General features: G+C 46.8%; 1 long non-coding RNA gene across 1 annotated transcript in view; it reads right to left on the reverse strand.

Annotated features, from left to right (window-relative positions):
- Positions 1-10,776: 10,776 nt before the first annotated feature.
- Positions 10,777-25,989, reverse strand: part of LOC119967514 — a 104,959-nt gene continuing 89,746 nt past the window's right edge. Inside the window, exon 3 of the long non-coding RNA XR_005461005.1 lies at positions 10,777-12,289. This is a non-coding gene — a long non-coding RNA (uncharacterized LOC119967514). The remainder of the gene's footprint in view (positions 12,290-25,989) is intronic.

Genomic DNA, 25,989 nt, shown 5'->3' on the forward strand with positions numbered 1-25,989 from the left:
GCCCCAGAAAACAAACTGTTATCTCACTCTGAGACCGACCAAGACATGCTGCTGGCCCCGATTCAAAAGCCTCTCATGGCAGCTTCAACAGACTCCTAGATTGTTTAACAAAGAAAGCCTGTTCAATTGAACAATGATAGTTACAAAAAAGATGAACCCCAAACTGTTCAAAACCATTTAAAAGATCTCACAGACTATGATTAAATGTTTCAAACAGTTTGGAAGGAATATTCCAGAATGGAACTCCAGCCACGAGAGGAAAACTGTGATGAGTACATTAGACACCATTCAAAACCGCTTTTTGTCAGTGGTTTAGACCAGAGCTGTCTACAGCTTTAAACTGGGAGCTAGAGGGTACTACCTTCAGGACTTTCACAGAACAATGCATTAAACCGGACTGTAGCTTGCAAGTTAATAACTGTAAGACCTCAGCCCAGTCCGAACAAGTAACTGCTAAAAAAGCAGTCGCAGCAGAAATTACTTCCTTTCCTCCTCCGGTAACACCAACTGCGAGCCTTGTTTTTACTCCAATAAAGAATTCCAGAAAAGACAAGGAATACCTTTTCTGTGGTGAAGTCGGTCATTTTGTGCGAATTTGTGCACTTTCAGATTTCATGATGACAAAATGGATTCAGATGACCAAGACCCGCTCCCTTACTGTAGAGATACGCCCCAAGTCACGTATCGCCAAGAAGGCTATAGCTACCCAACACAATTATGTTGCCAGAAACTATTGACTTGAGAAGGGATAACTGTCATTTGATGAATGATGCTTTATTAATTATTGTAAAAAATTAACAAGCCTTGTTAGTTCTGCTGACCAACAGATTACGCATGGCAAGTTTAACAGCCTAGAACACCTGGCGAATCCATCTACAGAAAACCAAGTCCATTCAGAGCAAGATTGATTCAGTCATATATTCAACAAGTTATTGTGTTTGGTATTTTAAAATAATGTTTAAAATTAGTTTGGAAATTAAACTTCATACAATGTGGAAGCTGTTTTAAACTCTTATTTAAAAAAAAATTAAAACCTCTAGGATCAAAGACAGAGGTTTGAAAAGATAACCCATGTTCAGAGCACACTGTTCCCAATACAAAGATAAGGATGTTTGGCAGCCAGTCCATTTGGGTGATAAAAAAATGTTATACAAATTGCATTATTCCAAGTTATCTGCCCATTATATAGGCCCCTTTTGTTTCTGCAGGGAAATTAACCATTTCTCCAGGCTTTGGTGCACAATGTTGCACATACATCCCAGATATTCAGAAGATGTCAAAGACTTGGCAATACACATCCAAAGCAAAGTTAAAAAACTTGACCAATCCTTTGATTACACTCTTTGGGGTTGGCTTTCCGGATGGTTGGGTGGCACAGGAATTAACATCATTCAGGGACTTTTCCTATTTTTGCATATTTGGACTTATCATTTCGGACTGATGTTGCTGATCAGATACTTTGGCTAATGCAAGCCTACCCATAGTTCCACACCAAACCATGTGGTTCATAGTAATCCATATGCACTACCAAGCCAATAACATCAAAATGGAAAGTTTCTGTTGATTTGCTATTTACTGCATTATTAATCATTTATTAGTGAATTATATTAATAATTTTATTACTGAATTACATAATCAATTTTAATAATCATGTTACCAATTATTACTAAATCACATACTCAACTTCAGTTATTTTACTGTATAATCATTTTATTTGTATACATGAAATAATAATTATTAATCATTTATTACTGAATCATGTAATCATGATATCAATTTTTTTAATAAATGTTTTATTGAGGTATTTTTTGGTTTTCCAACAACACCAAAATAAACAATGTACATGAATTTTAACATAGTGCAAAAGCCATCTTCCTCCCTTACAGGTCCCATCCTAACTCCTTTACTAACCTCCTACTCTAAACTAATCTAACCCCCCAGACCCGCCCCCCCCCCCCCCCCGCTGACGGGTGAATTTTTCTGCGAAGAAGTCGAAGAGCACTGCCACGTCCGGGCGAACCCTAACATTGATCCTCACAAGGCGAACTTAATTTTTTTCCAGAGAAAGCTAGCCATGTCAGTTAGCCAGGTCTCCGTCGTCAGGGACTTTGGGTCCCTCCAAGCTAATAGAATCCGTCTCCGGGCTACCAGGGAAGCAAAGGCTAGAACGTCTGCCTCTTTCTCCTCTTGGATTCCGGGTCTTCCGAGACCCCGAAAATCGCCACCTCTGGACTCGGTGCCACCTTTGTTTTTAACACCTTGGACATGAACTCCACAAACCCTGCCAGAATCCCCGAAGTTTCGGGCATGACCAGACAGAACATACGGACATGGTTCCCTGGCCCTCCCGTACACCTTGCACACCTATCTTCTACCCCAAAGAACCTGCTCATCCGGGCCACTGTCATGTGGCCCGGTGAACGACCCTGAATTGTATCAGGCTGTGCCTGGCACATGTTGTGGACGCGTTGACTCTACTCAACGCGTCCGCCCAGAGGACCGTCCTCCTCCAAACTACTTCTTCCCACTTGCACTCAGGCCCCTCAGTCTGCGTCTCCTCTGACCCCATGAGTTCCTTGTAATGTCAGAGACCCTCCCTTCTCCCACCCACACTCTAGAAACAACCCTGTCCTGTATCCCCCTTGGTGGTAGGAGCGGGAAGGTTGAGACCTGCCTGCATAGTAAGTCCCACACCTGCAGCTACCTAAATTAATTTCCCCTCGCTAATCCAAATTCTCTTCCAGCTCCCTCAGGCTAGAAATGCTCCCCTCTATAAGCATATCCCTCATACTCTTATTTCCTGCTCTCTGCCATCTCCGAAACCGTCCATCAATCCTTCCCGGGCAAACCGGTAATTATTACAGATTGGAGGCCACACCGATGCTCCCTCCGCTCCCACATGCCTCCTCCATTGCCCCCAGACCCTCAGGGCCGCCACCACCACGGGGCTGGTGGAGTACCGTACCGGTGGGAACGGGAAAGGCGCCGTTACCAATGCCCCCAAACTGGTGCCCTTGCACGAAGCCGCCTCCACACGCTCCCATACCGACCCTGCCCCCACCACCCACTTCCTGATCATGGCTATATTCGCCGCCCAATAATAATTACTAAGGTTCGGCAGCGCCAGCCCTCCCTCCCCCAGCTCCACTCAAGCATCCCTTTTTTACTCACGGGGTCTTACCTGCCTGTACAAAGTCAGTGATTACCTTATTGATCCGTTTAAAAAAGAACCGTGGAATAAAGATGGGGAGACACGAACACAAACAGGAAACTCGGGAATCTGCACCCCCCCAAGCTAGGACAACGGGAGCGCATCCCTCGTCCGAAAATCGTCCTTCATTTGGTCTACTAACGGGCCAATTTAACTTGTGTAGCTGTTTCCATTCCCTGGATGCCTAGGTACCGAAAGCATCCACCTACCACCCTAAAACGGCAGTTCCCCCAATCGTCTCTCCTGCCCCGTTGCCCGGACCGCGAACATCTCACTTTTCCCCATATTTAGTTTATACCCCGAAAACCGGCCAAATTCCCCCAGAATCCTCATAATTTCTTCCATCCCCTCCAATGGATCTGATACATATAGGAGCAGGTTGTCTGCGAGACTCTGTGTTCCACTTCCCCTGGACCAGCCCCTTGAGGCTCTCAGTACAATTACTAGCGGCTCTATGGCTAACGCGAACAACAGTGGGGAGAGGGGGCATCCATGTCTTGTCCCCCGATGCAGCCTGAAATAGTCCGATGTTGTCCTAATCATCCGTACGCTCGCAACAGGAGTCTGATACAACAACCTGATCCAGTCAATAAAGCCCCAACCAAATCCGAACCATCCCAGTACCTCCCGCAGATATTCCCATTCTACCCAATCAAAAGCCTTCTCTGCGTCCATTGCAACCACTACCTCCACATCCCTATCTTCTGGGGCATCATGATCACATTTAACAACCTTCTATCATTGGCCACCAACTGCCTACCCTTAACAAACCCCATCTAGTCCTCCTCAATCACATCCGGAACATAGACTTCAATCCCAGAGGACAAGATTTTGGCCAGCAGTTTGCGTCCACATTCAATAGATTTATCGGCCTGTTGGACCCACATAGCTCCGGGTCCTTGTCCCGCTTCAGGATCAATGAGAGCGTGGCCTGTGACATAGTCGGGGAAGCACCGCACGCTCCCTTGCCTCATTGAATGTCCTCATCAACAGCGGCCCCAAAATCCCAGAGAACGTTTTATAAAACTCCACTGGGTACCCGTCCGTCCCCGGGGCTTTACCCGACTGCATGGCTTTCAGACCCTCTGTTATCTCTTCCAACCCGATCGGGGCCCCCAGCCTTTCTACCAACGCCCCCCATCCACCTTCGGGAAATTCAGCCCCCTAAAAAGTGCCTCATCCCCTCCAGCCCAGTTGGGGGTTCCAACCCATACAGCCTACTGTAAAACTCCTTGAATGCCTGATTCACCTCTGCTGAGTCTCCAACCAGGTTCCCGTCTCCATCCTTTACTTTCCCAATCTCCCTGGCTGCCTCCCTCTTTCTTAGCTGCTGCGCAAGCATTCTGCTGGCCTTCACCCCATGCTCATAGATCCCCCCCCCCCATAGCTGCGCTACCGCCCTCCCTGTAGTTAACAAGCCAAACTCTGCCTGTAGCTTCCGTCATTCCCTGCCTCTGGGGTCTCAGCATACCTCCTGTCAACCTGTAATATCTCCTCTATCAGTCGGTCCGTCTTTGCACTGCCTGCCTTCTCCCTATGGGCCCGTATCGAGATCAGCGCCCCTCCAACCACCCACCACCTTCAATGCCTCCCAAACCACCACCGCCAAAACTTCACCCGTGTCATTGACTTCCAGGTAGTTCTGAATATATTTCTTCAGCAGCCCGCACACCTCGTCGTCAGCTAAAAGTCCCATGTCGAGCCTCCAGTGCGGGTGCTGGCTACTCTCCCTGCTAACCTGTAGGTCAACCCATTGCGGGGCATGATCTGAGATTGTGATCGCCGAATATCCCGTGTCCACTACCCTGTGAGTAGAACCCTGTTCAAAATTAAAAAAATCAATCCAGGAGTACACTTTATGCATGTGTGAGTAGGAGAACTCCTTCACTCTCGGCTGCCCAAATCTCCATGGGTCCATCCCCCCCATAAACCCCTTTAGCATTGCTGGCATCCGGCCTGTCCTTCAGCTCGACCAGTCTAACCCAGGGTCAATAACTGTGTAAAAGTCCCCTCCCATGACCGACTTATGCAAATCCAGGTCCGGGATCTTCCCCAGCATCCTCTTTATAAACTCCACATCATCCCAATTTGGCGGGTATATATTTACTAGTACCACCTGCAACTGCTCCAGTTTCCCACTGACCATAATGTACTGGCCTCCCACATCTGCAACTATTCTTCCTGCCTCAAATACCACTCGCTTATTAATCAGGATCGCGGCCCCTCTAGTCTTCGAGTCCAGCCCCGAGTGAAAAACCTGTCCAACCCATCCCTTCCTTATCAGTTGCTCTAAGGTGTGTCTCCTGTAGCATTACCATGTCCGCCTTCAGTTCTCTCAAATGCGCGAACACGCATGCCCTCTTAACCGCCCATTTAGCTCTCTCACATTCCATGTCATCAGCTTAGTTGGGGGGCTTATCGCCCCCCCCCCCCCTCGCCGATCAGTCATCACCATTCTTGGGCCAGTCTCCAGCCCGCGCCCCATGCATCTGCCGGCCCGCACCCAGGCAGCCTCCGCCCCGAACTCCTTTCTGTCCCATAGCAGAAGTCCCTCCCCTGTCAGCAGAGCAACCCCCTCCCCCAGTAACAGCACTATGCAAACCGACCCCTTCGACGAGCCTAACATCTGCTCACCCCGCACTGCGCTTCCATGAGCTAGCCCACCCAGCTAGCTTGGTGATCCCCGCCCGTGGCGCCAGACATTCTCCCACCTATTATTCCCTCCCCCCCAAGCAGTCCCAACACAATTGCCCTAAAAAAAACCACAATAAACAAAGAAAAGATCAAACAGAAGATCCAGTATCTAACAAACACAACTCCATTCCCCATCAGTGCAAATGTAAACGTTAACTCACTCAGCTCTGCAACAGGCTCCAAATCAATACAGAAGGCATTACAAATAACGTCCCCAAAAATAAAAAAAATTTTTAACGTGAGCGTTGCAGCAAATTTCACAGTCCTCAGTCCGCCACCAGTCCTTTCCTTCTAGCGAAGTCCATCGCTTACTCGGGCGACTCAAAATAGAAATGTTTCTCCTTGTACGTGACCCAGAGAAGGGCCGGATACAGCAGTCCAAACTTCACCTTTTTCTCAAAAAGGGTCGACTTTATCTGATTGAACCCCGCTCTTCTCCTGGCCACCTCAGCACTCAGGTCCTGATAGATCCGCAGGATACTGTTCTCCCATTTACAAATCCATCTCTGCCTGGCTCACCGTAAAATAGGCTTCTTGTCCGACAACCTGTAGAATCTCACCACCATTGCACTTGTGGCTTCCTCGCAAACGCTCTGTAAGCTCTGTCCACCTCCAAGGGTTGGGAGAACATCCCATCCCCCAGCAACTTCTCGAACATGCCCGCTATGTATGCCCCAGCGTCCGCTCCTTCAGACACCTCTGGGAGACCGACGATTCTCAAGTTTTGTCGGTGGGACCTATTCTCTAGGTCCTCCAACTTCTCAAGGAGCCTTTTCTGCTGGTCTCTCAGCATCCCCACCTCCTACTCCATTGCAGTTTGATGTTCCTCCTGCTCAGCCAGCGCCTTCTCTACTTTCTCAATCGCCCGATCTTGGGCATCCAATCTAAGTTCCAGCCGCGCAATCGATTCTTTAATCGGGTCCAAGCATTCCTGCTTCTGATTGGCGAAGCCCTCCTGAATAAACTGTATCAGCTGCTCCGTTGACCGCTGGGTCGACAAGCCAGGTCTCTGGTCATCCGCCATGCTTTCTCTCACTGCAGCTTCAGCCCAAACCTTCTCTGTTCGTCTATTTCTTCCTTTGCAAGCACTTCTAGTCCGCCTCTCCATGCACCGATGTAGGAAACCACTTCACAACTGAGTCTACCATCAACTTTCCAAATCAAGTCCGTTAACAAAATCGGGGGAAAAAGGTCCAAAGGTCCGAGCCGAGCGGGAGCCACCAAATGTGCGACCTACTCCTTCATTGCCACCACCGGAAGCTATGATATAAATTTTTTATCAATATATCCATTTTTAATAAGTATATCAATTAAACAATTTATCAATTTTTACTAAGTTATCTAATCAATATATTATCAAGTTCAATTATTAAATGTATTAATAGTTTACAATATTTTATTTGATTTGTTTTATTGAATTATCAAGATGTTTGTGATGCTTGAAATGCAAAGCTCTATTGTTGAAGGCTGTTTTCAAACAAGTAAACCATCAAAGACAATGTGAATGAGTTCCTCTTCGTGCTTTTATCTATCCTATTTCATTTCTTTTTCCTTCTATTTTATTATGATTCATCTCACTTAATCTTTCGATTTATCAAATGGAGGACTGAAGGGATCTGACTATTTCTGATAGGTTAAAAAGGTTAATTAATTAGCCTTTGAATTATGGGTTTAAAAATCTCAGTTTTAATGTCATTTTAAATGGATTCCATCATGACACTGCAAAACTGTACAAACTTATCAGTCTTCAAAGCACATAGCTTACAGAAATAAGACATAGTATTTGAAACCATTTGCAAACGAGCTAAAAGCAAATGCAACATTTCTACTGAAGGTCAAGTTGACATTAGAGTTCATATGAGCTTTCCATTGTTCGAAAGAAAATTGTAGGATTCAACACATACCAGTCCAATGATAAGAACAGAGTTTGCATACCAACCCACACTAAATAATTCAAAGATGCAACATGGCTGATAATTCAAAGGTAATGTTGCATATTGAAGACTGACATCCTAATTATCGAATCAAATGTACTGAAGACTCACCCAAACCAATCAGCATGTTACAGGGGCAGGAACAGATTGACTTAGACTGATAACAAATTTCTTAAAGGTAATAGTATTAGGTTATTATTTCCATTCTAGAATCACCTTATACGGTTTGTCTGGCTATCTACTATCTTTGTTTCATATTTTCCATTACCACTTCTAACCTGCGCAGCTGTTTGCTTTGAGCAAAGAAACCGTTACTGCTTTTGCATTTTGAATTCAAGTCGTTCTGTAAGTTACAAAGTATAATCATCTCAAGTAAAGCCTTCTGCTGGCAGGGGCCTGTATTGAGAATATTTGATTTTGTAACCACAAGAAGATTACTCTCTTTATAATCAATAGATACCAACAAAATTTCATTTCACATCCGAGAAGTCTAGTGCAAATTACTGCCTAGGTAAGTGTATAGGAGAATACATTAACACAAAGGCAGTCTTCAACAACCCTTCTCCCGCTTCAAACTTCCTTCCATAACCCCCCCCCACTATGAGCCACGCATGTACTAACCATGCCCTCTCTTGTGTCTCTTCAGGAAAATCTCTCCCATAATAATTGGGAGATGGCCCAAACTGACGAAGGGGTGCCGGACCCAAGAATCCTCACCTCCTTCGAGGGGCATGCCCTGGAGGTGATCGTGGTTGCCAAGGACAGAGAGGTCACTAAGTGGAGATTGTCAGACATCGCAGAGGTGAGGAACTGCCAGGCTCCACCCGGAGGACCTGCCAAATGTTCCAGAAAACATTCCAGAAGACCAACAATGAAGCACAGGAATAGTAAAACCGTGCACATGTAGCAACACTTCAGGTGGTGGAGAGGACAATTGGATTTTAAAGTCATGGTTTTGATGCCTGGACAGGTCAGGGGGCACGTTACAATATGCACCTCAGATTTCAAAGATTATAGTAGTATGTTCTGCATTGCATAACTTTGCCTGTCAGTGGGCAGCACAGTGGTTAGCATTGCTGCCTCACGGCACTGAGGTCCCAGGTTCAATCCCGGCTCTGGGTCACTGTCCATGTGGAGTTTGCACATTCTCCCCATGTTTGCGTGGGTTTCACCCCGACAACCCAAAGATGTGCAGGGTAGGCCGATTGGCCACACTAAATTGGCCCTTATTGGAAAAAATGAATTGTGTACTTTTAAAAAGAAATGTTCCCCTTAGCAAGGACTGAACCTTCACCAGATCACGGCACCAGAAATGGAGGAGCTCGGAGAAGGGCAATGTGGAACCTGATGCAGTCATGCCTTCTTGAGGAGGCCCAGCTCCTATTGACGCAAGGGGACTCGGGATTGCATGGTCACTGCTGCTTTTGGTACTGAACATTAAATTAATGATATATGCCATCACTCATTCCCTTTCTTACTCATTCCCTACCCTCCCTCTTTCATTATCTTCCCTCCTCCCTATTCACAAAAATGAGGCAACAGAACTGTCATGGTAAAGTTAAAAAATATTTTATTAATAAAATTTGAAAAGTGAAGGTAGTTTTTATTCTAAATACCATACTGCAGCTGCCTTAAGTTCAGTATTAATATGGTGTCAACATTTTGTATATCCAACATTACTTTTGTTAATAAATGTTTTTCATTTAACTTTACGGATTGCTACAAATGTTGTATTGCAACATCAAAACACAACTGTAACTGAATAACATAACTGAAGTAACAACAAATCTGAATCTGAAAATTTTAAATGAAGGCACACATTTTCTAATAAAACAACACAAACCAAATCAGTCAGGTATAAAAAACAATTTTACAGTTACGTCATTGGCCAGCACACAATGAATATAGGGCAGTTTAAGAAAACAGGCATAAGAAAAGGGGGCTGGATGAGGGATAGTAGACAGTGTTGCAAGAACAGGAGAGGGATCCAAATTCCTTCACCATCCACGTGACGTAACTTTCTGTATCCTTGATGGCACTGCAACCTTTACAGCAGCATCTGTCTGAACTGGGCAGCTTTTGGCCAGAAGGTGCAGCAGAGGTTCTCTATTTTATTGAGAATCTCACAAAGAGGACTTGTTTTGCTGCCTGTCGTCAGCTCAGTTTCTGCTGTATCAAAATCTCATTGTGATGCATCCGAAGCAGATTCTGTTCTTGAGAAATCTGCATGTGCTGAGCACTGACCTCTGCTAGTGTCTGGACCTGCTGGGAGACATCATTGCAATTGGATCCTTGCACTGGCCTCAAAACCTTTAGCCCTCTGCGATACATCCTGACACAGACACTGAATGATCAATTCATCACTGCCATCATCACCGGTCCGATCTGCATGTGAGGTCCTGGAGGTGTGGATTCATCCACTGCCAATGCCACACTTCATCCCTAAAGGCTTGGGTGCCCTCCCTCCAAACACAGCAGACATATCACAACAGGCCTCCTCCTGCTCAGCCACCATTATACTCAGTATTAACACTGGATCTTCTCAGCATCGCCTTCAAGGTTGAAATATCACTCTCCTGCAAGGTCCCCCCTCGTCTGCTGCAGCTAGTGCTGCGCTGCTGCAATGCACTCTCCTCCATTAAATCCATCTCACGTATCTGCTGTTGTATGAAAGTTACCTACATTGTGCTCCATCGGTGACCATGACACCCAGAGCTCAAAAAAAAATCACAAGTTATTTTGCACAAATTACTGTCACCTTGAATAATCAATTAGGTTTACTTTTACCTTAACTCAGCCCTACATCTGAATGACTACTGTTTCTAATGGTGGCTTTGGACGCGCAAAGACCCCATGTGCGCTCCTTCTGTTCAGTTAGTTCCTTTAGTGAGCCTCCCCCCCCTCCCCCCCCCCCTCCAGTCATTAAGCGCTCCTGGACATTATGGGCTTGTTTTGCCCTGCAGGACAAATGGAACTGTTGTTTTGAAAATCTTACTATCCTGTCCTGAGACGTATTTAACAACTTCTGGAGGCAGCTGAAAGCGTGTACCAAAGAGATTTTGTCTATTGTAACACTGTCACAAAGCACGCCGATGTTATCTGAGAAGGTGTCCCACCTTGAAACACTGGTTCGTGGGGGTGTATAGTTTTGTTTTCTTTTGGTGTGAGGAGACAAATGAAACTCCAGTGAGAATAACAGCCCAGTCACCATGTAACAATTATTAAAAACTATTTAAATGTATGAATTACCGAACACACACAGTTCCTATAGAACATACCCTTTGTCATAAAATATATCTGCAACACCTGAACACTGAGACAACCCAAACAGCTATTAAAATAAAGAAAAGCCAGATGGGATACACGCAACTCAGTGTAAACTACATATACAGAACTTTGAGAGTACTATCTCAAATATTTGATTGGGACGGTCCAAGAGATATACATATGTTAATGTATAGTCAAGGAAGTTGACAGGGCAGACAGCCGAATATACAGAAGGCATAATCAAAGAACAACAGAGGGAACATTGCCCAGACGCTGAGAAGCCAGGAGTGGCAGCTACCATCTAGCAGCCTCAGAAAGCAGACAGGCCAGTTTCCAACCACCAAGCCTAAGGCCAAGTTTACAGCAAGTAAGATTCTAAATTTAAGATTCAAGACAGTGCAGAAAACCTTTGTAACAGTCGCTGGACCAGAAGAAAGATGGTTCGTATCATCTCTGTATTGTATGTTAATAGCTGGTTTTTCAATTTGGATGGTGTTTGGGGAAAACTTATATTTTTCTTTGTTAATTCAGAAAAGGTCAACTGTCTGCTGAATGGTTAATGTTTCCTGCAGAACCTAAGGGGGCGGAGAACTTGGAATGATGCCATTTGCGTCTTTTCACACAATCTAAAAACGTATTCATGTTCAATTACTTTTATTCGTAAAGGCATTTTCTTTCATTTAAACTTATTTTAATTTCCGATGTTTCAGTGCTTTAGAGAAATCTCAACACAAATCACTTAAATTATAATCTTGAACTCACAATATCAGATGACAAAAAATACAACCCACATAGCACTTCATGCTTTTGACTAAATTAATTGGTTAAACAGCACACAGATTCTCACAGCTTACAAGTATCAGTTAACGGCTAGCATTATCTCACAGCTAGACAAATCTGAATTCCCTTTTAGACAGGAAACCATCTGTTACGCTTTTACCTTAATCTTCAATTTACTTTACTCCTGTTTTTTTTCGAGAAGGGGGTTAGCTTTATTTGATTCCTATAGGTTTTCCTACCTAATTCCGTCACTTTCTTTTCATTTTCTTACTCATTTTGACTCACTGATCTGTCCTCTTTAAGGAGTTCACCTTCTTTTTCACTCCGGATATCTTTACCGAGGCTTTGGGACGACCTATGAGGGGGTGTTGAGTTTATTGCTCATCGTTCCTTCTGAAAAATACTTTGGAACATATATATATATATATATAATAACAATGACCGCGGAAATCATTTACAAATACTACAGGGAGCGCACGCCGATGTTTATCCTTTCGCGAACCTCAAAGTCTTTTTCTAATGTAAAATCAATATTAGTCTCTATGGCACCTTTTTCTTCCCATGCAGCTATCGTTAATTTATTAATTAAGATAGCTTATCCTAGCATGAGCCACTGGCCAGCAATTAAGGCTGCCGATCACCACCCCCCCCCCCCCCCACATTTCAGCTGGGGTCGCGCTATGGCTCTTTCCCATTCAGCTGAGAGAGTCCTATCTATGGAGTCCTTTTAGGGTTCATGTCCAATTAAATTAGGGAAACAGCAACGACTACGCCAATTTCTCGTTCGATTTAAGGAAATTTATTTACACAAATAATTGCGGAGAGAGTGTGTTCTGGCTGCATAGCCAGTCCACAGCACTCTGAAATTCGACCGAAGAAAGCATATCTTTATAGTCTGAAATAATAGCTTGAAGTAAACAGCCATGTTTATATTAAATAGACCTTGGTAAGATGAAATACGTAGTGCGTATGTTCTTGTCCTTGGCTAAAAACAACTCGAGTACACATTTTGTTATCTTTCGGAGGACAATCATAATAAGGCCAAGACCGAAATATTAAGCAGTATTTTGTTTACGTTACCTGACCTACATTTTTTTTCATTCAAAAGCAGTGTTAAACTATATAGTCAAGCATTTCCCCAAGCGTGCTTCTAAGTTGGCAACTCATTAATTTCCCTTCCACAATCTGTCTCTCCTCCACAAGCTGTTCACACTTGATTATTATCTGAACTGCCATTCTAAACTTTACCAGGGAGAGGCATACCAATTGAGGTCTTGTTGCTCGTTATGCTCTCCTTAATTTGCTGTTTTAATTATGCTTGCTCAAAAGTCGGCAGGTATCTTTTCGATACCGCCACAAGGTTCAAAACCGAATACTGATCAAAGACTCGATACACCAGTTAGTAAGTTTGAAATCAATGCACATTTATTTACACACAGTCAGATTATACTCATGCCCAAACTCTACTCACTAAACTACAAACTAAAAGCCTATACTTAGCTTCGGATGTCCAATCAGTCAGAGGACAATAGCCGTTGTCCGATTCTGAGGCTGCTGGCATCAAACTGGTATAGAATAGTAGCCGGAGCGCCTATCTCATAGCGTGCGTTGACTTTAGACTTACGTGGCTGGTGCTTGGCGGGTCTCTCATCGCTGAGAGCCAAGGCCAAGATAAAGGTGAAGAGAAAGAGAGTGATCTGTCCTTGGGGGCTCCTCTTTATACCCAAGGAACTTCGCGCCCTTTTGGGCATGGGCCTGAACTTGGCCCCAATTAATTGAAACCATGTTCCTAATCATTTGTATTGATTTTCTCGAATAAGGGGTAGTTGCTTGATCGCTGGGCAGGTCCTAGGTGACCGTTGGCCTGCCTTTGTTTTAGTCTCCACTGGCACTGGGGAGTCTGCCCTGGTACCGATTGCTTAATGTTTCTCTTTTGTCCCCGGAGATTGCTCATTACTATGCTAATGGCTTGTAGTATCGGTTTTGTCTAGGAGCTGCAAACTCCAATCCACAGGCAAACACTGCACCTGCTTGTTATCTTAGCACTATCCAATTTTCCCATTACCCTTTGCAAGTGTCCATTTTGAAATTGGGACGTGGCCACCCCAAGTGGCTACAATCTGTTGAATACCGTCTACTGCTGTCACCATGCAGATTCATGACATGAACTCCACCCCCCTCCTCCGCTTTTTAAAAATGAAATGTCTTAATTTGAGTGACGTGTTATTTCACAACCCTTCTTTTTTTAATTTTATCTCATTAAGAATCACAACATTTTAAAGCTTGCATTGACAGAGAAAACTAACCCAGAAAACTTCCCACCGTCTCTAAAAGTTTATTTTATATTCGGGATAAAGAGTCCGCAATGAAGTTTTCTTTCCTGGTACATGAAAGATTTAGTTACGTGGTTCCAATAACAACCCCCATCGAGATGTCCAAATGATCCAATCTTGGAATTTCTCCAGAAATTCTGAATGGTTGTGGCCCATGACCATGTCCCAGATATCAAAGTTTGGACCTTAACAGAAACACTTTTCGCTAGGTTCATCGCAAGATTGGCTTCTTCTAATCGGCCAGATTGTTCCCTTATGTGGTGCAGCTGCTCTTCCCACTTCTGCATGAACGCCACTAAGTCACTACTGTATACGGCACAGTGATTCCACCCTCGTATCTGTCTGTTTGTAATCACTGAAGAGTTGCAGGGACGTTCTTCCTCCTGACCGCCTCAACTTGGATTGATAGTCCTCGGGGCAATCCCACCAACAGCAACCCGCCTTTACCTCTCAGTCAGAGGTACTTGCCCATAGCCTTTTAGCAAGGATATGTGGGTGATAAATTGTGACAGTCCATTGTTTTTGATGCTGTCCTTCCAATCGTGGAATTATGAAATCAGTCCTTCTGGATTACGGCAGTCCCCCTTTATTGTCCCATCTGGTCACTGGTTTCATCCAGCTCGCGCACCATGGGGAGTTCCAACCATTGGAGCTCAATTCAATTTAAGGGTAGCATGGTGGCACAGTGGTTAGTACTGCTGCCTAACAGTACCAGATATCTGGGTTCGATTCGAACCTTGGGTGACTGTCTATGTGGAGTGTGCATATTCTCCCCATGTCTGCTTGGCTTTCTGCCCGGATTTCTTCCGGATGCTCTGGACTGTGGGAGGAAACCAGAGGAAACCCAAGCAGACATGGGAGAATGTGCAGACTCTGTACAGTGATACGTGGGTTTGAGTAGGGTGATCATGGCTCGGCACAACATTGAGGGCCGAAGGGCCTGTTCTGTGCTGTACTGTTCTATGTTCTATGGATTGACCATGCTAAATTGCTAGAATTATAGGGAAGTCACTGTCAGAATTTGACCCCATCGTCTTCCCCTGCTCATTACTGACAAGGACCCCCTGCTTGTTCTCATCTCCTCTAAGCCATACTTTCTTAACATGTTCACATTACACACTCGTGTGATTGCGTCTATCTGGGTTGTGTACTGGACAGCTTTCTTCACTCATTTTCCTTTCAAAGTACCACGGTCCACTGAATCTAGCTTTCAGAGATTTACCTGATACAGTTAACAACCTGAGTACTCTGTCTTGGTTATAAAACTCTGAGCCTGAGCCTTCTATCAGTGCTGACCTTTGCTCCCTACTGGGTTGTCTTTAATGTCTTACCTTTGAGTCAGTATGTTGTAATTCAATCAACATCTTTGAATTGAATACATTTGCCTCATTCTCTTGTCTGTCTCATTATAATTCCAGCTGGCTAAAAATTGATCTGATAACCTAAACTCACTGGCCTCGCTCTGTGCTTGCAACTCAGCCCCCTTCTATCTTAATGCGGCCTCTGACTGCATCGGGTGCTCCGGTTTCCTCCCACAAGTCCCGAAAGACATGTTGTTAGGTGAATTGGACATTCTGAATTCTCCCTCTGTGTACCCGAACAGGCATTGGAATGTGCAGACTAGGGGCTTTTCGCAGTAACTTCATTGCAATGTTAATATAAGTCTAATTGTGACAATAAAGATTATCACCACGTGATCGAGAAATATTGCGGGGGGGGGGGGGCTTGTTTGGAATCTCGCTATGATAGGATTTGCGATCGGCCGTTCAACTATAGAAGGCATCACTACTATCTCAGATCCCGCAATGTCATTCCCAAGAATGAATGGATTGCCTGCAATGGGCAAGGTTTCTATCAATAGTACCTGTCTTCTGGTACCTGTACTCTGTAAGCTTATTTTACTAAAGGAATTCCTTTCCTTTCTGATCAGCACTGTTTCTTTTAATACCCTTTCTGGTCAACAAATATCTTTATCCCACGACATTAAGGACTGACTCAGCCCTGTATCTCCTAATATTTTAATATCTTTTGACCTTTGTTCCAGGAAATATTTGAACCTGACCACCAAATTCTTAAACATGTCTGCCACCTGCTGGTCATTCTGTCCCTATGCAAGTTGTGCACACAATGGGGCTGGATTCTCTGCAGCCCCACGGCAAAAACGCCTTTGGCGTGTGGACGGGGAATCCAATTTCACGCTGAAATCAGGCACGGCGATTCTCTGGGCCCCGAAAATGGGCATGTTTGCCATCGTGCTCATGTGTGGACTCCAAACTGGAAGTGCAGGGGCCCTTATCCACAGCACAGCTAACACTGGGTCCCTGCTAGCCACCTGCAGGTGAGTGAATTGGCTAATCTTTTTATTGGAAACCCTGAGTAAACGCGAGTGGGGACATAGTCCCATTTTGGGAGAATCCAGCTGATGTTCTCTCCTATTGTCTATTCCTTTACTCGGTGTACAAATCCCACCAGTTTCTCTAGTTCTCCAGCCTCTAATTTCTTATTTCCAGTTTTAAGGTATGTAATAACCACTGGCTGTCCATTTAATCACCGGCATAGTGATTTGGTGAGGCTCAGTTTATTACAATGAAAACATCCGTCCAAGATGTTTGGACTATGGGACTTTGTTCCAATTCAGCTAAATCGTGCCCTCTATCTTTCTTTTTTATCTTACTCCTTATTATTTTCACTCCTCTGAGTTTGTTTTGTCATGCGTGGGTAGAGGGTGGGATGGTTAAAAGGGGATAGTAGTCAACGAAAGACGTGCTGTTAGGTGAATTGGGCATTCTGAATTTCTCCTGTGTACCCAACAGGCGACGGATGTGGCGACTAGGGGCTTTTCACAGTAACTTCATTGCAGCGTTAATGTAAGCCTACCTGTGACAATAAAGATTATTATTATAGGTTGGCTTGTTGTTATTTCACTGTAATTACTGCATATTTCATTTTGGTTTCTGTTATAAGTAAACAGTAATTGTGTTTCAACTTACAAACCAGGTAACTGTAAATTATTGGCCAAGGGCCAACAGTTTCAGGAATTTTATATGAATGATCGGTTAATGTGTTGGGATTCCAGGACCTGTGGGGCTGGAATCGACCTCACACTAGCACAGGGTGTTGTGACATATTTAACTTTGTGCTCACAGGAGGAACGCGCGTCTGTCAGAAATCTAGGCGATGTAAATTATTTTCAAATGAGTTAAATGTTGCAACACACACCTCATATCTGACTTTCTGATGTATGCTCCCAGCAGTGACATTCCCCTCTAGAATGCAATGTCAGAAAATTAACATCATACTATCAATATCTGTCAACAAGTACTTCCACGTTTTCACACTGGACAGGCAACTTCAGATATTTGGTCACCATTGCCTTGATGACATTAGCTGGTGAATTCTCAATAAATTAGTACAGGGAGAGCAAAGCTGTATTTTCCTATCCTAAAGTGGGATGAAGTGGAGGCGAGATAGAGCAAAAAAATGGCCACTAAGCCGCACAGCCACTTCCAGAGCCAATCATTTTCAGTGATCCAGAGAGGGCATTGTGGTGAACCACTGTGCACCTGTATTAGTGATGTACGGTAGGACCTGCACTACAGGTTCGCCGGTAGCCCCTGCCAGCTAGCTCCGCCCACAAGGAGCTGTATAAATATGCGTGACCTCCTCCTGATCAGCTGCAGTAGGAGGCCACGCATCTGACTGTAATAAAGCCACAATTGTACCAACCTGAGTCGTTCGTGCATCAATTTATTAGTCAGATTTTTCTACATTATGGACATCAGGATCAAACCAGATCGCCTGCAGCTGGATCCGCACTCGCACGACGCTAGAAAGGACTTTAATCAAAAGCTGGCTTGTTTTGAGGCCTAATCAACGCTGCGACCCCCACGCCGACGAAAGCTCAGAAGATCCAAGTTCTATACTCCAGGTTGAGCTCCAGCGTGTTCCCGTTGATCCAGGACGCCCCAAGTTACGCGGAAGTAATTACACTCCTAAAAGAGAACTACGCTCAGAAGACAAACACACTCTTCGCAAGACATGTGCTCGCCACTCGCGTACAAGTACCTGGTGAGTCGATCGAAGACTTCTGGCGGGCTCTTATCCCATTCGTACGGGACTGTGACTGTCAGGCCGTCACGGCCACTAAACATTCCAATCTCCTCATGCGTGACGCATTCGTAACGGGGATTGTGTCGGACCCCATCCGACAACGACTGCTGGAAGGTTCAACCTAACGGAGACAAAAACTTTAGCGCTCTCCATGGCGGTCGCATCTCGAAACGTCCAAATCTACCCCACTCGCCGCGCGGCCCACCCCTCCTGGACCCCGCAAACACCCCCCCCCCCCCCCCCCCCCCCCCCCCCCCCCCCCCCCCCCGGCCTGGGGCCCCATCTAATCAATATGCCTGCGCCGCCCACTAGCTACGCACCCTGGGGGTCCCCGCTGCTACTTCTGCAGCCAGCAGAAGCACCCCCGGCAACGCTGCCCAGCCCGCACCACCAATTGCAAATCTTGCGGTAAAAAGGGGCCACTACGCAGCTGTGTGCCAGGCCCGTGCAGTCGCTGCTGTCGTGCCCGCAATCGTGCCCGCAATCGCCCCCTCCCCCTGGCCGAGACGCACAATGGGTGCCGCCATCTTCTCCTCCCGGGGCCATGTGCGACCAGTGGGCGCCGCCATCTTCTCCCCCCAGGTCCACATGCGGCCCGAGGGTGCCGCCATCTTGCCCCGCCCCCACAATGTGCGCACCATGGGCGCCGCCATCTTGCCCTGCCCTCACAACGTGCGCTCCATGGACGCCGCCATCTTGTTCCCAACAAGTCCTCTGGACGCCGCCAGTTTGTCTCCTCCCACAGGACTGGACGATGGATCCTAGTCGCCGACGCTCTCCATCTGAATCCTCGGACGACCACCGCACCTCGCCTCGATGACACTGGACCAGTCCCGTCCTCACAACCGGGTCACCGCTTCGATGACAGTGACAATCAACGGCCACACACGACATCTTGCCTGCTGGACTCCGTGAGCACCGAAAGCTTCATTCACCCAGACACGGTAAGGCGCTGCTCCCTCGCGGTCCACCCCGCCAACCAATGGATCTCCCTGTCCTCCGGATCGCAATCTGTCGCGATCCGAGGGTTCTATGTGGTCAATCTCACTGTTCAGGGTGTAGAATTCAGCGGTTTCCGCCTCTACGTCCTCCCCAACCTCTGCGCTGCACTATTGCTGGGTCTGGATTTTCAGTGTAATCTCCAGAGCCTCACCCTCAAATTCGGCGGGTCCTTACCTCCACTCACCGTTTGCGGCCTCACGTCCCTCAAGGTTGACCCCCCCTCCCTCTTTGCCAATCTAACTGCGGATTGCAAGCCTGTAGCCACCAGGAGCATACGGTACAGCGCCCAGGACAAGGCCTTCATCAGGTCCGAAGTCCAGCGGCTGCTTCGGGATGGTATTATCGAGGCCAGCAATAGCCCCTGGAGAGCCCAAGTGGTAGTAGTTAAAACTGGGGAGAAACACAGAATGGTTGTGGACTACAGCCAGACCATCAATCGGTACACGCAGCTCGCGCGTACTCCCTCCCATGCATATCTGATATGGTCAATCAGATTCCACAGTACCGGGTCTTCTCAACAATTGACCTGAAATCCGCCTACCACCAGGTCCCCATCCGTAAATCGGACCGTCCGTACACTGCCTTCGAGGCGGATGGTCGGCTCTATCAATTTCTTAGGGTTCCCTTCGGTGTCACTAACGGGGTCTCGGTCTTCCAAAGGGAGATGGACCGAATGGTCGACCGGTACAGTCTGCGGGCCACATTTCTGTACCTGGACAACGTCACCATCTGCGGCCATGACCAGCAGGACCACAACGCCAACCTCTCTAAATTTCTCCGCACCGCCGCTCTCCTCAATCTTACACACAAGGAGAAGTGTGTGTTCCGCAAGACCCGTCTCGCCATCCTCGGCTATGTAGTCCAAAACGGACTCCTGGGGCCCGATCCCGACTGCATGCTCCCCCTCATGGAGCTCCCCCTCCCCCAAGGCCCTCAAACGCTGCCTTGGGTTCTTCTGCTACTACGCCCAATTTCCCCTCACGGCCGAGGCACAACAAGCACTCGCCCGTATTAGAGCAGACATAGCCAAGGCTGGGATGTACGCAGTAGATGAGACACTGCCCTTTCAAGTAGAAAGCAACGCTTCAGATGTCGCCCTCGCCGCCACTCTAAACCAGGCAGGCAGATCTGTGACATCCTTTTCCCGCACCCTTCATGCCTCTGAAATTCGGCACTCATCCGTTGAAAAAGAGGCCCAGGCTATCGTTGAAGCTGTGTGACATTGGAGGCATTACCTGGCCGGCAGGAGATTCACTCTCCTCACTGACCAATGGTCGGTAGCTTTCATGTTCAACAACACGCAGCGGGGCAAGATCAAAAATGATAAATATTGCGGTGGAGAATCGAGCTCTCCACCTATAATTACGAGATTTTGTATCACCCCGGCAAGCTCAACGAGCCCCCAGACGCCCTCTCCCGAGGTACATGTGCCAGCGCATGACCCGGGGGTCACTCGATTGTACCACCTCGTAAAAGCCCGCAATCTGCCCTACTCCATCGAGGACGTACGGACAGTCACCAGAGACTGCCAGGTCTGTGCAGAGTGGAAGCCACACTTCTATTGGCCGGACCGCGCGCACCTGGTGAAAGCATCCCGTCCCTTTGAACGCCTCAGCGTGGATTTCAAAGGGCCCCTCCCCTCCACTGACCGCAACACATATATCCTCAGTGTGGTCGATGAATTCTCCAGGTTCCCCTTCGCCATCCCATGCCCCGATATGACGTCTGCCACCGTCATCAAGGCCCTCAACACCATCTTCGCTCTGTTCGGTTTCTCCGACTACATCCACAGTGACAGGGGATCCTCATTCATGAGTGGCGTCAGTTGATGCTCAGCAGGGGTTATCGCTTCCAGCAGGACGACCAGCTACAACCCCCGGGGAAACGGGCAGGTAGAGGGGGAGAACGGGATGGTTTGGAGGGCCGTCCAGCTGGCCCTATGGTCCAGAAACCTCCCAGTCTCTCGCTGGCAGGAGGTCCTCCCTGATGCACTACACTCCATACGGTCTCTACTGTGCACCGCCACAAAAAAACACACCCCATGAATGTGTTTTTACGTTCCCCAGGAAGTCCACATCCGGGGTGCGGTCCCGACTTGGCTCGCAGCTCCAGAACCAGTCCTTCTACGTAGGCATTCCGACTCCACAAGGTGGAGACAAGGTCCACCCTTGGTGGACAGGGTACACTTGCTCCACGCCAACCCCCAGTATGCCTATGTGGAGTTCCCCGACGGCCGCCAGGATACGGTCTCACTCAGGGACCTGGCTCCCTCAGGTTCCACTCCCACACACTTCCCCACCCATGCACCACCCTTCCCTCCCCCGGTGCTCTCAATGTTAGCCCCACCAGGTCCATCCTTCCTTCCCCTGCCCATGCTAGAGGACGAGGAAGATTTTGGCACGCTCCCGGAGTCATCCGACTACTGGCCAGCACCAACACCGCTAGCACCGACGTCACCGCCACCGTTACGTCGCTTCCAGCGAACCGTCAAACCACCGGACCGACTTAACCTCTGACGTGCACCGGACTACCAAAATGGGCATATTTCTTTCAACTCCCCACTGTAAATTATTTGTAAATCTGTATATAGTTCCACGCCACCCCCACCGGACTCATTTTTAACAGGGGGTGAATGTGGTGAACCACTGCACCTGTATTAGATGTACGGTAGGACCTGCACTACAGGTTCGCCGGTAGCCCCTGCCGGCTAGCTCCGCCCACAAGGAGCCGTATAAATATGCGTGACCGCCTCCTGATCAGCCATTTTGCCAGCTGCAGTAGGAGGCCACGCATCTGACTGTAATAAAGCCACAGTTGTACCAATCTGAGTCTTTCGTGCAATTGATCATGCATCAGGCATGGGCCTTGGAACAGATCTGTGCCTATTAAAAGAGCAGTTAATTTTCCAACTTCAGACTGAATAGAGCTTTGCGTGAGAAACCCGGGATTCATGAGCTCACAGGGGTTATGCCTGGTGAGGGAATGTGTGAATAAAAACAGAGGAGAGTCAGAAAGCAGAGAAACATTTTTGAAGTTCAGGTGAAATCTTCCAACTGGTTGAAAGCGTTTGCTGCATTGACTTCAAAGTTGCAGGAGGAGAATCACGTGATGTGAGCACGTGATGGCCAGTACAGCAGCAGTTTTTAGCACTGTTGCTTCACAGCGCCAGGGTCCCAGGTTTGATTCCCGCTTGGATCACTGTCTGTGCAGAGTCTGAACATTCTCCCCTTGTCTGCGGGGGTTTCCTTCGGGTGCTCCGATTTCCTCCCACAAGTCCCGAAAGACTTGCTGTTAAGTGAATTGGACATTCTGAATTCTCCCTCAGTGTACCTGAACAGGCACCAGAGTGTGGCGACGCGGGGATTTTTACAGTAACTTCATTGCAGTGATAATGTAAGCCTACTTGTGACATTAAAAATTATTATTATTTTCGCAAGCTCTGGCGGCACTTAATTATTTGATGCTGTTTGGTATGATTTGTGTTATGTTCCTGGAAGATCCCAGCTAAACTTTGGCATTGGAGAGCCAAGTTAAGTCAAGAAAATCCTTGGTTGAATGACGCAGTCGGAGGTGGCCAGGGTGGAGCCAGTTTGCAATGGCGGTCTCGCTGGTGGGCGGGCCTAAACTTTGAGATAGCGTTGGTGTCGAGATGTTGGCTTTCATTGTGAGTAAAGTTGTGGACGACAGTGTCTGCTCCCCGGCAGGTTATTGGTGCTCATATCGATGAATTGCAAGATATTCTAAAGAGAATGGATGAAGTGGAGGAGGGAATCCGCTCAGTCGATAGGACAGTTTTCTTGGTGGGGACTCACCTTCAGTCCTTGGAAATCCTGCAGCATGGAATGTTGAACAGTCTGGCTGTTTTGGGGAGAAGGGGCCGGAGAAGGCGTATCTGTGCGTCTAGTCTCCGGAGTGGAACTGGGGATGAATTCCCGGCCAAATTTAAGAACTGGCTGCCATGCTTTCACAATCTCAATTTGAAGGCTGGGCATTTTGAGTTTGATGGAGCACATTTTGTCTGGTCTTCAAGACCTGGGGTTGAGTGGAGACCGCAACCTCCAGTCTTACTTTGTCTTGCCCTCGGTGTTCGTCGAGAAGCATTAGAGGCGGCCAGAACCAACGTGTCGACATCACCTGCGAGGGCCTAGGTGATGCAGGGTCTTCGGTAGAACTCTGGATAGATCCTGATTGTTGCTGGATGATCATGTCATGGCTTTGATCTTTCCAAGCTGCATGGATAATTATATTATCCTGCAGTTCATCATTAATCCTAAACTTTCTTCCTTTGTGACTTTATGCTTGACTTGTTACTGCCTTTTATCCCAATATATGTGATATCTGAGCTCAGAGACATGTGTTGCCTGTTGTACTGTAAAAATTATGCTGAGATGGTTGCATGGCATGTACAATATTAACCTGTTTTTTTCCTTTTTTATGTGCTATAATCCGTGCTTTTATCTTTGTTCTGCCATTAATTCATTCTGATCTCTTAATGTGCCGCCATCAGCACCATTCCTAGCCTTAATCACCCCCATTTACATTCTCTGCCCACGGTATCTTTGTCAATCTCCACCTATCGCTGGCCCCCTATCCAGCCCAACTGCTCCAAACCGCCACAACAGTATAAATCTGGCCCGATTTCCAGTTCTCTCCAGGTTTGACAGAGCCAGACAGACTCGAAGCTTTAGCTCCCTTCTCGCTCCACAGAGGCTGTCAGACCTGCTGAGATTGTCCAGTATTTTCTGTTTTTGTTTCAGATTCTAGCATGCGCAATAATTTGCTTTTATATTTGCATGAAGACTTGCTGGTCTTCTCTTCTATATATGTGGAATAATGATGTACTGTACTTGATTTGGGGGTTTTTCTGTGTCCTGTGATTGTATGTAAGCTATCCCCTTAGACCCAAGACTTTTGCGAATTCTTTCTTTGTTTTTTTTCTTTACTTTGGAGTTAAATAATTATTGACTGGATCCTGCAAAGGTACAGGCAGGTGTGTAATATGACAAAAATACATCATGAAGCGTCACTGGCACCTTTGATATGATCGGAATTGGGTGAAGGTATGTTCTGGTACATACCCAAACAGGACACGAAAACCTTATCCTACATTTTCTTTGGCTGAATGAGCAATCGCTACGCATGAAGGGGTGCACCATTTTTACCTTGTTTTCATGGCTTTAGTCTCTTCTCCAGTTTTTCCCCCGTTTATCCGTTCACCGTATTCCCCGGTATAAAAGGAAGCAACAAGTTTATTGTTGGCTTTTCTGTATTAATGTACGCAGAAGCATTTATACTGTAATGTACCAGTTTTGAGGGTTTAGACATAGACATAGAACAGTACAGCACAGAACAGGCCCTTCGGCCCTCGATGTTGTGCCGAGCAATGATCACCCTACTTAAACCCATATACCCGTAACCCAACAATCCCCCCATTAACCTTACACTACGGGCAATTTAGCATGGCCAATCCACCTAACCCGCACATCTTTGGACTGTGGGAGGAAACCGGAGCACCCGGAGGAAACCCACGCACACACGGGGAGGATGTGCAGACTCCACACAGACAGTGACCCAGCCGGGAACCGAACCTGGGACCCTGGAGCTGTGAAGCATTGATGCTAACCACCATGCTACTGTGAGGCGTTTGTTGCGTAATTTGTAAAAATAGAAAAATTCTAATAAAAATGCACACATATATATAATTCAGGTTCGCCGACATCTTTGCCAACGGACTCTCCTGGGGCCATTAAAGGGTTCTTGTCCTCACCCTCGGTGGAACCAAACCTGCCATCTTGGAATAAAGAATATCATCCCAGTGGGGAGCCTGAGAGTCTCTGGAATCCCCGAAGAGCTGGCTTTACTCACCCTGTTCATCATGGATCACTACTCTGCATGGCTTCTTGTGGATCAGCGATAATGAATGTTCTTCACAGGACAAGCTACACAAGGCCCTACCCCGCGTGTAGCAATAGTCAGCATCTTACTAGTTACAAGAGTGAGCCATACCCTGAAAATGCCTCAGGAGAAGCCTTGTACTTCAACCAAAATCCGTGAAACCTCCCCCTCCAGAGCCAAGTGAGTCCGCACAAGCATGTTTCAACATGTAGCCTTCCCGAGCAAATGGATTCCTATTTGCTTTGAAGTTTAGCTCTTGGCTCATTGTTGATGGTTTTCATTGTGAGGGTAATTATCATTCAGCAACCTTTCTTTCTCTGTCTCTCTCTATTTCATTCTCTGTTTCAGCACGGTGGCATAGCGGGTGGCACTGTTGCTTCGCAGCTCCAGGGTCCCGGGTTTGATTCCTGGCATAGGTCACTGTCTGTGAGGAGTCTGCACGTTCTCCCCATGTCTGCGTAGGTTTCCTCCCACAAGTCTTGAAGGACGTGCTGTTAGGTAATTTAGACATTCTGAATTCTCCCTGTATACCCGAACAGGCACCGGAATGTGGTGACTAGGGGCTTTTCACATTACCTTATTTGAAGTATCAATGTAACCCTACTTGTGACAATAAAGATTACATATCGATACATACATTAAAAGAGGGGCAGGAGCTCCTCTTGAGAGGGTGGAAGAGCAAAGGTGAGGCCCTTGCTAGCCTGGTATCATACAATCAGACTGTCCGGGCACATTCTGAACAAGAGGAAGGATGCACCCAGAA

This window comes from Scyliorhinus canicula, chromosome 6 (assembly GCF_902713615.1).
Source record: "Scyliorhinus canicula chromosome 6, sScyCan1.1, whole genome shotgun sequence".
NCBI classification, from domain to species: Eukaryota; Metazoa; Chordata; class Chondrichthyes; order Carcharhiniformes; family Scyliorhinidae; genus Scyliorhinus; species Scyliorhinus canicula.